The sequence below is a fragment of the Plecotus auritus genome (genome assembly GCF_963455305.1).
Source record: "Plecotus auritus genome assembly, chromosome: 2".
Classification (NCBI taxonomy): Eukaryota; Metazoa; Chordata; class Mammalia; order Chiroptera; family Vespertilionidae; genus Plecotus; species Plecotus auritus.
Window position 1 is genome coordinate 20,262,248 of NC_137771.1, and position 13,208 is coordinate 20,275,455.

The 13,208-nt window shown below is 44.2% G+C and overlaps 1 pseudogene across 1 annotated transcript; it reads right to left on the reverse strand.

Moving 5' to 3' along the window:
* Positions 1-8,725: 8,725 nt before the first annotated feature.
* Positions 8,726-10,042, reverse strand: LOC308240856 (phosphoethanolamine/phosphocholine phosphatase-like; annotated as a pseudogene). The gene is made up of 2 exons: positions 9,327-10,042; positions 8,726-8,785 (listed from the first exon to the last, which is right to left on the reverse strand). The product of its transcript is annotated as a phosphoethanolamine/phosphocholine phosphatase-like (transcript).
* Between the last annotated feature and the right edge of the window lie 3,166 nt (positions 10,043-13,208).

Genomic DNA, 13,208 nt, shown 5'->3' on the forward strand with positions numbered 1-13,208 from the left:
GAAAGGCAGCTCCGGGCCTGAGCGGAAAGGCGACTCAAGCTGAAGCGAAGGCAGTGCCGGCAGCCAGGGGAAGGAAGGCCCATTCTTGCACAAATCTTCGTGCATCGGGCCTCTAGTGAAGTATAAATGACGTCCCCCAGCCTATTTTTTTAAATTTAATAAATCTTTATTGTTCAGATTATGACAATTGTTCCTCTTTTTTCCCCCATAGCTCCCCTTCACCTGGTTCCCACCCCACCCTCTTCCCTTACCTCCCCCCACTGTCCTCATCCATAGGTGTACGATTTTTGTCCAGTCTCTTCCTGCACCCACCACTCCCCTTCCCCCCTGAGAATTGCCAGTCCACTCCCTTTCTATGCCCCTGATTCTATTATATTCACCAGATTATTCTGTTCATCAGATATTTTATTCACTTGATTTTTAGATTCACTTGTTGATAGACATGTATTTGTTGTTCATAATTTTTATCTTTACCTTTTTCTTCTTCTTCCTCTTTTTTTAAATTAAGGTATTATATGTGTACAAATTACCATTGCCCCCCCCACCCCACTCCCATACATGCCCTCACCCCCCAATGTTTTGCATCCATTGGTTACTCTTATATGCATGCATATAAGTACTTCAGTTGATCTCTTATTTCCCCCACCTCTCCCTAACCTTCCCGCTGTAATTTGACAGTCTGTTTGATGCTTTACTGCCTCTGTATCTATCTTTTTGTTCATCAGTTTATAATGTTTTTCATTATCCCCAAATGAGTGAGATCATGTGGTATTTTTCTTTGATTGACTGGCTTATTTCACTTAGCATAATGTTCTCTAATTCCATCCAGGTGCCTACAAATGGTAAGAATTCCTTCTTTTTTATGGCAGCATAGTATTCCATTGTGTAGATGTACCATAGTTTTCTGATCCAGTCATCTGCTGACGGGCACCTAGGCCGTTTCCAAATCTTAGCTATTGTAAATTATGCTGCTATGAACATAGGGGTGCATATATCCTTTCTGATTCGTGTTTCTAGTTTCTTAGGATATATTCCTAGGAGTGGGATTACTGGGTCAAATGGGAGTTCCATTTTCAGTTTTTTGAGGAAACTCCATACTGTTCTCCACAGTGGCTGCACCAGTCTGCATTCCCACCAGCAGTGCATGAGGGTTCCTTTTTCTCCACATCCTGGCCAACACTTGTCGTTTGTTGATTTGTTGATGATAGCCATTCTGACAGGTGTGAGATGGTATTGCATTGTCATTTTGATTTGCATCTCTCGGATAATTAGTGACTTTGAGCATGTTTCCATGTGTCTCTTGGCCTTCCTTCTGTCTTCTTTCGTAAAGATTCTATTTAGGTCCGTTGCCCATTGTTTTATTGGAAGATTTATCTTCCTTTTATTAAGTTGTATAAGCTGCCTGTAGATGTTGGAGATTAAAACTTTATCAGTGATAACATTTGCTAATATGTTCTCCCATACAGTGGGGTTTCATGTTGTTTTGTTGATGGTTTCTTTTGCTGTGCAACAGCTTTTTATTTTGATGTAGTCCCATTTGTTTATTTTCTCTTTGGCTTCTGTTGCCCTAGGGGCAGTATCAGTGAAAAAGTTCTTTCGGCATATGTCTGAGATTTTGCTGCCTGTGGATTCCTCAAGTATTTTTATGGTTTCCCATCTTATATTTAAGTCCTGTATCCATTTTGAGTTTATTTTTGTGTATGGTGTAAGTTGGTGGTCTAGTTTCATTTTTTTGCATTTATCTGTCCAATTTTCCCAACACCATTTACTGAAGAGACTGTCTTGACTCCATTGTATGTTCATGCCTCCTTTGTCAAATATTAATTGCGCATAGTGGTTTGGGTCAATATCTGGATTCTCTATTCTATTCCATTGATCTATATGTCTGTTCTTGTGCCAGTATCAGGCTGTTTTGAGGACAGTGGCTTTGTAATACAGCTTGAAATCTGGTATTGAGATCCCTCCTACTTTATTCTTCTTTCTCAGGATTGCTGTGGCTATTCAGGGTCTTTTTTTTTATTCCAGATGAATTTTTGGAGAGTTTTTTCTAGGTCTGTGAAATATGTCATTGGTATTTTAATGGGGAGTGCATTGAATCTATAGATTGCTTTGGGTAGTATGGACATTTTAATGATGTTGATTCTACCAATCCATGAACATGGTATGTTCTTCCATCTGTTTACATCTTCCTCTATCTCTTTTTTCAGTGTCATGTAGTTTTCCGCGTATAGGTCTTTTACCTCCTTGGTTAGGTTTATTCCTAAGTATCTTAATTTTTTTGGTGCGATGGTAAATGGGATTGCTTTTTTAGTCTCTCTTTTTGTAAGTTCACTGTTGGTGTATAGAAATGCCATAGATTTCTTGGCGTTAATTTTGTATCCTGCTATATTGACGAATTCATTTATTAAGTCTGTTAGTTTTTTGATGGAGTCTTTTGGGTATTTTATGTACAATATCATGTCATCTGCAAATAAAGACAGCTTTACTTCTTCTTTTCCAATTTGGATACCTTTTATTTCTTCTTCTTGTCTAATTGCAATGGCTAATACTTCCAGTACTATGTCAAACAGGAGTGGTGAGAGTGGGCATCCCTGTCTTGTTCCTGTTCTTAGGGGAAATGGTTTTAGTTTTTGCCCATTGAGTATGATATTAGCTGTGGGTTTATCATATATAGCCTTTATGATGTTGAGGTATGATCCTTCTATTCCCACCTTGTTGAGAGTTTTTATCAAGAAAGGGTGTTGGATTTTGTCAAATGCTTTTTCTGCATCAATTGATATGACTATGTGATTTTTATCTCTCAATTTGTTTATATGATGTATCACATTTATTGACTTGCAGATATTGTACCATCCTTGCATTCCTGGGATAAACCCTACTTGGTCATGGTGTATGATCTTTCTGATGTACTGCTGGATACGATTTGCTCGAATTTTGTTGAGGATTTTGGCATCTACGTTCATGAGGGATATTGGCCTGTAATTCTCCTTCATTGTGTTGTCTTTTTCTGGTTTTGGTATTAGTGTGATGCTGGCTTCATAGAATGAGCTTGGAAGTGTTCCTTCCTCTTGAATTTTTTGGAATAGTCTGAGGAGGATAGGTTTTAGTTCTTCCTTGAATGTTTGGTAAAACTCTCCTGTGAAGCCGTCTGGCCCCGGGCTTTTGTTTGCCGGAAGCTTTTTGATGACTGCTTCAATTTCTTCCATAGTACTGGCATATTGAGCTGTTTAGATTCTTCCTGATTGAGTTTTGGAAGGTTGTATTTTTCTAGGAGTATGTCCATTTCCTCCAGGTTGTCCAGTTTGTTGGAATAGAGTTGTTCGTAGTATTTTTTAACAATCCTTTGTATTTCGGCGGGATCTGTTGGTATTTCACCTCTTTCATTTCGGATTTTGTTTATTTGGGTCCTCTCTCTTTGCTTCTTGGTTAGCCTGGCTAGAGGTTCATAAATCTTGTTTATCCTTTCAAAGAACCAGCTCTTGGTTTTGTTGATCTTTTGTATGGTTTCTTTGGTCTCTATGTCGTTTATTTCTGCACTGATCTTTATTATTTCCTTCCTTCTGCTTACACTGGGCTTTTCTTGTTGCTCGTTTTCTAACTCTCTGAGTTGTAGGGTTAGGTAATTTATTACCATTGTTTCTTGTTTTTTGCAGTATGCGTGTAGAACTATGAATTTCCCCCTCAAGACTGCTTTCGCTGTGTCCCATAGATTTTGGATTGTAGTGTTTTCATTGTCATTTGTTGCCATGATGTTTTTTATTTCTTCCTTGATCTCTCTGGTAACCCAATCATTGTTTAAAAGCATGCTGTTTAGTCTCCATGTGTTTGATTTCTTTGGATTGTTTTTATTGTAGTTGATTTCCAGTTTTATGCCACTGTGGTCTGAGAAGATGCTTGATATGATTTCTATCTTCTTGAATTTGAAGAGACTTTGCCTATGTCCCAACATATGGTCTATCTTTGAAAATGACCCATGTGCACTTGAGAAGAATGTATATTCTGTGGCTTTGGGGTGAAATGTTCTGAAGATGTCAATTAATTCCATCTGGTCTAGTGAATCATTTAGGATTGATGTTTCTTTGCTGATTTTTTGTTTAGAGGATTTGTCCAATGGTGATAGTGGGGTATTAAAGTCTCCTACAATGATTGTATTGCTGTCAATCTCTCCCTTGATATCCTCCAGGAGTTTTTTTTATGTATTTGGGTGCTCCTGTATTGGGTGCATATATGAGTTATTTCTTCTTGTTGGATTGCTCCCTTTAGTATTATGAAGTGGCCTTCCTTATCTCTTGTTATGTCCTTCACTTTGAGATCTAATTTGTCAGATATAAGTATTGCTACCCCAGCTTTTTTTTCAGTTCCATTTGCCTGGAAAACCTTTTTCCATCCCTTCACCCTCAGTCTGTGTGCGTCTTTTTTTCTGAGGTGGGTTTCTTGTAGACAGCAGATATATGGGTCTTGTTTTCTTATCCAATCTGTTACCCTATGTCTTTTGATTGGGGCATTTAATCCATTTACATTTAAAGTTATTATTGATAGGTACTTATTTGTTGCCATTTTTATTCTTTACCCCTGTGTTCCTTCTTCGCTTCCTATTTCTTTCTTTTTTTTTACAGCAGACCCTTTAGCATTTCTTGCATTGCTGGTTTGGTGGTAATAAATTCCCTTAGTCCTTTTTTGTCTGTGAAGCTCCTGATTTCACCTTTAATTTTGATTGATAGCCTTGCTGGTTACAGTATTCTTGGATTCAGACCCTTCCTTTGCATGACTTTGTATATTTCATTCCATTCCCTTCTGGCCTGATGAGTTTCTGTTGAGAAATCAGTTGCTAGTCTGATGGGGGTTCCTTTGTAGGTAACTTTCTGTCTCTCTCTTGCCTCTTTTAAGATTCTTACTTTGTCGTTGGTGTTTGCCAATTTAATTATAATGTGCCTTGGCGTCGGTCTTTTGGGGTTCATTTTGCTTGGGACTCTGTGAGCTTCTTGGATTTGTGTGGGTTTTTTCTTCCCTATATCAGGGAAGTTTTCTGTCATTATTTCTTCAAACAGGTTTTCTATTCCTTGCTCAGTTTCCTTTCCTTCTGGAACCCCTATTATGCGGATGTTGTTTTGTTTTGTGTTGTCCCAAAGTTCCCTTAGGCTCTCCTCCTGCCTTTTAATTTTTTTTTCTAGAAGCTGGTCTACTTGGGTATTTTTTCCCATCTTGTCTTCTAGCTCACTGATGAGGTCCTCTGCTTCTTCTAGTCTACTCATTTGCTTTCTATTGAGTTCTTTACAGCAGCGATATCATTTTTCATTTCTTCTTGGTTCTTCATTTCCTCTTGGTTCTTGCTCATATTGTCAAATTTGTCCTCCATTTTTTTCAGCCACCTTATGACCATTTCTCTGAATTCTTTCTCTGGAAGGTTGCTTGCCTCCATTTCGTTTACTTCCTTTTCTGGTGATGCCTGCTTTTCTTTCATATGTTGGCTGTGTCTTTGTCTCCCCATGGTCTCTCTTCTCTGGATGTCTGATTATGTAGTTCTCTCTCTCCTGCATTGACTTAAAGGCACAAAATACAGCACTACCAGGTACAACACACAAGGCACTGAACAGAAATGTATTCACGATATTAATAACCTCCAATAAAGGTGACCACCAGAGAAAGGCAAATTAGGGGAAAGGAGAGAAAGAACTAGAGGAAAAAGAAAGAAAGGGGAAAAAAAGGAGTGTCAAAATGAAATTGGGAAAAGGAAAAAAAAAAGTAAGAGAGACAAGAAAGAGACTCAGAGAGAAAGCGGAAAAAACTATATATATGGTGATAAAACTCCAATAGAACAATCACTAATCCCAGCAAATGCCAGCAACAAGTACCTGGGGATTAATACAAACTACAACATCAACTAATATTGAGTGAGGCAAGGGAAAACAGAAGCACAAAACAAACAAAAAAAATAAACAAACAAAAGAAGAATAAGCAAAACAATCTCACAAAAAGCATAAAAATTCGATAGAATCAACATTCAAGCGAACAACAACAAAAGGACAGAGAGAAAAACAATTTTTTGGATAGTTAAGACAGCGGAGAGAGTGGTGTGTATGGACTTGGAGCAGGGGGTTGGAGATTAGATATGTAAGTAGGGTGAAATTTTAACAAGGGGTAAACAAAAAGAATAGGGAAAATCTGAAGCAGGAAAAGGGTAAGATAAACAGGACAGTGAAAAGGGGAAGGTTAGAGAGTGATGGCATAAAGATAGAGTTGAGAGAGAGTAAAACGATGCTAAAGGAAAGATGAAAATAGAATGTAGAACACTAATCCCAAAATAAAATTAAGAGAAAATAAAATGACACTTAAAAAAAAAAGATAAAATAGCAATAGTAATAATACGGATTGAAAATAAAAATGTAATAATTAAAAAGGTAAAATCAAGTGAGGAAAAAAGAAAAAAATTAGTTTCTTGAGTAAAAGATGCAAAAAATGAAAATAAAAATAAAATAAAATGTGGAGTAGTGAAGGTCATTCACTTCCTCTATTGTTCTGTTTGGCATGCCTGTTTCTCAGTCCAGACAGTATTGCAGTTCCCTGCGTTCCACTGCTCTTCAGTGTTGTAAGCCAGTACTGATTTTAAGCAGGCAGTATGTCTTTAATTTCTCGTATTACTTTATTTTTGATTACACAAGAGTCAATTTGTGATTCAGCCCCTGGGTGGCAGTGTTTCTGGATTGACTTCCGGGTCTATATATGGTCTCTCTAGGCAGTGTTAGAGCCTTCTTTCCCTGTGGCACTCACTACCAGTTTGTGGGAGTGGGCTGCCTCAGAGCTGGCTCTCCGATGGTCACTCCCCACTCCGATCCCCAGGTTCCAGAAAAACACTTTCCCCTGCAGTTTCCCAGGGTATCCCCAACTGGGTGATCCTTTGTATTGGGCTTAGTAATCAGAAGCAAGGAATTGAAGAGGAAAAAGCCCAAGTGTGCGAACTCCGGGGCTGCGCGCAAGTCTTGGCAGCCAGCACGCCTCTGAAATTCTTAGGGTGTCCCTGCACGTCAGATCAAAATGGGTTGCTTTTTAGAGATCCCTTCTGTTAGCAGCTCTGAGGACCCCCTTCCACATTCACGGATCACGCCAGCTCCAACAGCCACGGATTTTTCTAGGCACAGACTTCCCTGGTCCTCCAGCTCCCGCAAAACGCGCGTTCCTCTCTCCCGCCGGGACCAGAGACCTCACCTTATCCCAGGCGAAATCTGACCTTTCTGTGGTGGAGTGTAGAGCTCCTCTGAATCTGCGTGTTTGTGCCAATTGGGGACCGGTGCTCTGGGGCTCGCAGCTGTTCGGTGGGTGCCGCAGTTGTGGATTCTCAGGCATCAGATAAGCTCCACTTTTCTGTTCAAGATGTCGCAGACTCCGCGTCCAAGCCAGTAGCTCCAGGAGGGGACCCAGCCACAATGGGGGCTGCCAGGTCAGGGGAACCCTGTCTAGCAGTCCCCGACCTTCTCCTGGAGTTTAGCTGTCCCTTAACTTGCCAACGAACACTCCTCGTGCGACCCTCAGCTGTTCTTTCTTTCTGCTCCGGGACAAGGCTCGGAACACGTCTGTCTATTCCGCCGCCATTTTTCCGCCCCACCCCCTCTTCTTCCTCTTTTTAAAGAATACCTTTCAGCATTTCATATAATACTGGTTTGGTGGTGATGAACTCCTTTTGCTTTTTCTTATCTGTGAAGCTCTTTATCTGCCCTTCAATTCTGAATGATAGCTTTGCTGGGTAGAGTAATCTTGGTTGGAGGTTCTTGCTATTCATCACTTTGAATATTTCTTGCCACTCCCGTCTGGCCTGCATAGTTTCTGTTGAGAAATCAGCTGACAATCGTATGGGTGCTCCTTGCAGGTAATTAACTGTTTTTCTCTTGCTGCTTTTAATATTCTCTCTTTGTCTTTTGCTCTTGGCATTTTAATTATGATGTGTCTTGGTGTGGTCCTCTTTGGATTCCTTTTGTTTGGGGTTCTGTGCGCTTCCTGGACTTGTAAGTCTATTTCTTTCAGCAGGTGGGGGAAGTTTTCTGTCATTATTTCTTCAAATAGGTTTTCAGTATCTCTCTCTCTCTCTTCTTCTGGCACCCCTATAATTTGGATGTTGGTACGCTTGAAGTTGTCCCAGAGACTCCTTACAGTATCTTCAAATTTTTGGATTCTTTTTTCTTTTTCTTTTCTTTTTTCAATTCTAAGACTCCTAATTATTGAGCCCTCTCTGTCTGCTCCTAGGAACAGCCTGTCACACATCTCCTCGACCTTCATTAAATTCCCTCTATACTGGACCCCCTGATGCCCTCTGCAGATGGGCCTCACCCTGTTCTTTTGCCTGTTGTGTATTCAGCCTTGGTTCCTCAAGCTGGGCCCTCCACGAAGAGTGGGAACCAACCCCTTACATAAGTGGGGCTCCCTAAGAGCAGAGACCACCTTACCCTCCCTCTCCCCCCTCCGATTGCAGTGTCAGAGATCTGTGACTCCTCCCCCTTCATCTGCTTTAATAGCTCTAAAACACCAAAGAGGAGGGGCTTGGGTTTCACTGGCTCTGCTTTAAAACATCATGGCTTTCTGTTCCATAGTAGAGGAGGGGGCCGCAGAGGGCCCTGCCCACGGGGGTGACTTTGGTTGTCCCTGGTCTTGTTTCATAGACGAGGCTGGGGTATGAGAAGACACCGAGGCACCGCTGCGAGGTTCCTGGCTGCTCCGACCCAAGCCGGACAGTGTGCTACCTCGTTCCACCACCAGGAGGCGACTGTTCCATCTGGCTTTTCTTCCTTTGGGGTTGCTGGCTGGATGCGCGGGGAAGGGAGGCAAGAAAAGGGATGTAGTGTGGAATCGCGAGATCTAGGCCTGAGGCTGTTGGCGGAAAGCTTCCTCTCTTTCCGCGGGGAGGCCAATGCGGGAGGATTTCTCCTTGACCCTAAGCTTGGGAGAGGGGGAGTTACGGGCCCGGGCAGCAGTTTAAAGTTCTCTTGCCTGCAAGGGAACCTCTTCCTCCCAGTTCCGAGGATGAGCTTTTAGGAAACGTGGCTGCCTTCCCAGGAATGCGCATCAACCGGATTGGGCCACACTCCAGAACTTAACTGTTTGCTGTGGATCTGAGGGAGGCAGCCGCGCTGGTTTAACTGCATGAATAGTTCGGATGGCTCTGAACTCCCTCCTTCAGCCCCCGAATGGACGGGCCTGGAATTCTAGAAATTCCCGGGGGGACATACCAAAGGAAAGGGAAAGGAAGTTAAAAAACTAGATTGTCTTTCCCGATCTCCCTTCCTCACTCCTCGTCGGGGCGCCCCCTGCTGGCAGCCGTCTCAGCACGCCTTCAGCACCTGCTGCAGATGGAGGCGCACGTCCTGGGCGGTCTCCCAGGGCACCACCGTGGCGCGGAAGGAGCTGGGCTCGGCTTTCTGCGCCTCCTGGATAAGGCGGTGCATGGGGTAGCCGCGGCGCGGGAAGGCCACGTCGCCGCTGGCCAGCAGCCCCATGGGACAGAAGTCATTGGCGCCGTCGTCCACGTAGAAAAGGCGCTCGAAGTGCACGCCGTCCTGGGCCCGCTCGCGCAGGTAGTCGCTGAGCACCTTGTGCTTGCACATGTTGGGGCACCGCGCCCAGCTGTACGCGTGGAAGGGCCGCAGCGCCAGCAGCCCCCGCGCGTCGGGCCCCGACGGGTTGCTGAGGATGCGGCAGAACAGGCCCAGGTGGCCGGCGGCGCGCAGAGCGCTCTCCACGCCGAAGGTGTTGGCATCCGAGATGGGAATCACTTCGAAGCAGGCTCCCTGCTTGGCCACAAACTGCATCAGGTCGCCCATGCCCCGGGACAGGGGGATGGCCTCATAGACCACACGCAGGTCCCGCGGCCGCACACCCTGCTCGCCCAGGTACTTGAAGACCCGCTGCATGTACTCGTTGTGGAAGCCCTCGCGGTAGGTGGCACGCAGGCTCTCCGGCAGCCGGAGCGCACTATCGAGTCGTCGCTGTTTTCGTCCACTATAGTCTCGTCGAAATCGAAGGTCAGGAGGAAGCGCTGCGCGCCCTGCACAGCCATCCCGCCGTCCCTAGACAGGCATCGGAGGCCAGCAACCGAAAACACTCGCTCATTGTTGGTGCACCACCCCGAGCACCACCTGTAGGGACTGCTGGGCTCAAGCCGTCGTCCAGAGCTCCTCTAGAGCAGTTTTGTCCTGAATGATCAAATCATTTTGTGTCACAAGCAGCTCTGGATTCTTTTTTCTCTTTGCTTTTCTGGTTGAGTGTTTTTTGCTTCTTTGTATTTCAACTCTTTGACTTGATTCTTGTGTTCCTCCAGTCTGCTGTTAGGTCTCTGTATAATATTTTTTATTTCAGTCAGTGTATGTTTAATTTCTAGTTGGTCCTTTTTCATATCCTTGAGGGTCTCACTAAATTTATCAGCCTTTCCTAGGAAATTCTTGAAAAACCTTATAACCATGGTTTTGAACTCTATATCCAGTCATTTGCTTTCCTCCATTTCTTTCATTTGTGATCTGTTTCTTTGTCTCCGCATTTTGGCTGCTTCCCTGAGTTGATAGAGTGGCTTTGTGTGGTAGGTGTCCTCTAGGGCCCAGTGGCTCAGCCTCCCCAGTTACCTGAGGTGGACACTCTTGGTGCACCCCTTTGTGGACTGTGTGTACACTGTACAGCCTTGTAGTTAAGTCTTGATTGTTGTTGGTATCACTAGGAGGAATTGACCTCCAGGCCAATTGGCTGTGAGGATCAGCTGTGTCTACACTGGGAGAACTTTTGTGCTGGAAACACCCTTATGAGACAAGACTTGCAAAATTGCAAAAGCCTCTGTGTTCAGCTTGGATGGGGCGGAGTATCAGGGTTGAGCAGACAGCCTTGGCTTCCCATCAGCCCTGCCCTATGAGGCCCCTGGGTCTCAGTGTCCTTCAGTAATCGCTATAAGCACCTCTGAGAGAAAGCTGCCCTCGAGTTGCTGCCAGACAGTCCAGTTGTCCCTGAATGAATCTGGATTCCCAGATTCTCACCCGGAACTGGAGTTTGGGGCAGTCAGGAGCTTCCGTCTTCCTCCCACTAGAGAAAGCCAGTGGCACACTCAGCAGTCAGTCCTCTCTGCGCGCACTCGCACGTGCGCCTCCAAACCTCTGCCTTTCGCGGCTCCCCTGAGTTTCCATGCGCTCCTCTCTTTTCCTGACAGTCCAGACTCCCCCCATATGAGTCTGGGACCCCAGGGTCTCGCCTGGAACTGGGGTTCAGTGCAGTCGGAACTGGGGTTCAATGCAGTCGGGAGCTTCCATCTCTCTCCCACTAGAGAAAGCTAGCCAGGCACTCAGCCGCCCATCCTCTCCGTGTTCGTGTCTCCATACCTCAGCCTTTTGCAGCTCCTCTGAGTCTCCGTGTGCCCCTCTCCTTCTAGTTGTAGAATTTCCACTCAGCCAGCTTTCCTGTGGTTCTGGATGATGTCCGTTTTGTCTTTTAGCTGTAGTTCTGAAATTGTTGTGCGAGTCAGCAGTTTAGGTGTTCACCTATGCCGCCATCTTGGTTTCTCCCCGGGGGGGGGGGGGGGGGGGGGAAATTCCCCTCGAGCCTATTTAAAGTGAAGGCTGCCAGGGCTTTTGTTTTTAAAGTTACGCTGCTGAAAAATTTGGCTTTACTTAAGAAATATTTAATAACTTGTCCTGCCCTCCTTAAAAACCTTTATAATATTTAAAATATATGTATATAAATAAAATATAGTTATTAATTTTTATTTGATAAAGCTTTCCACGTGATTTCAAGTATATTAGATTGGCCTATTTCAAAAAATATTTCTTTTAATGAAGATAGAATAAATTTTTTTAATCACTCCAGGGCCCTTGGAGTGCTCTAAAAGCCAACCCTTGGTTAAAGTCTTGAAATTTAACTTGGAAAGACCATCAAATATATATACTATAGATTATATTGAATCATCCATCTTATGTAAAAATTGCTGTTTGAAAACTTAACCCTGCTATTTTGGCTTCTGTAAACGCTTGCTTGTTTAAATAATAAGGAAAATAAGACTACTCCCATTCCAGAGAGGCTGTGGACTATGCACAGACAGAGTTGTCAGTGCTGACACCAGGCCAGGCCTTGAGAAATGGTCTCATGGCCCCTTCCTAGCACATAGGCCTTCTTTCCCAGAAGGCCCGGAAGTCTCATTCCAAATTTGGGAGACAAAAGAGCTAGGAAAAGTATAAATAGAAAAGGTTTCCTCCATGTTGGGGTGGGGGGGCCAGAATTTGAAAGGCACATTTTTCTCTGGCCCTGCCCTTAATAAAATGTAACTCCCTTTCTCTAAGCATGGCTTGTTTTTTTTTTCCGGTCTTCTGTAACATAAGGGGTCCCTGACCGGGAAGAAGACCAAACATGCTGGCCTTTTGGCCTCCAGTGAATGGACCGGGTTTGGGGCCCGGGGGAGCCTGACAGGCCTCCGGGAGGCATCGCTCTGCTGATTTAGCAGAATTGAACCAGGGGACTCTGGGTACGCCTGGACCTCAGCCTAGGACTCGGCTGGCATCTGGAGAGAGTGCATGGACTCTTCTGGACCTGTCGACAGAATCGGTAAGGTAGGGGCCCTATCAGTCAGGCCCACTCCGAATGAGTGGAAAGGGGAGCTTGATAACCTCCCCGGAAGTCAAGGACTTCCTCAGGCAATTAATCAGGAGTCAGGTGGACTGTTTAAACTCTGAGTAAATATCTGGTAGAAGTCAAAAACTCAGACTGTCTGGTGTATAAATGTAAGTGTGAGAGTCTGTGTGAAAGACAGTGCAAACCCTGCTTTAGAGGGAAGACAGTAGAGAACTTTTAATTGCTTTTCCTTGATTTATAATTTTGCTGTGTTAGTTTAAAATTTTGGAATTCTGGGGTTAATTTAAGGGTATAAAATTTGTGAAGGTTGTCAATCCAGAGAAGTTTAAACAAAGGCTTGTGGGGTTAAGATTAGTCATAATTAACTGCTTTGTAGGCTGCCTTTTTCAGCCCTCCTAGCAAACAGAATCATGTGGTCCCGAGAACTGCGACCTGCCTGCCCTTCCTCATAGATTTACAGTGGGTCTCTGGGGGGAGGAAGAGAGCCGAAAACTCCTCTGGAACAGGTGTGAGAAAGGGTAGAGGCAGTGGAATTCACCCTCAGCCTGCTGAGATAGAGAAGCCCTAGGCTGGGGGACAGGGGATGGTTGGAGATATCAGAAGTGGTGAAGGTTGAGATCTTC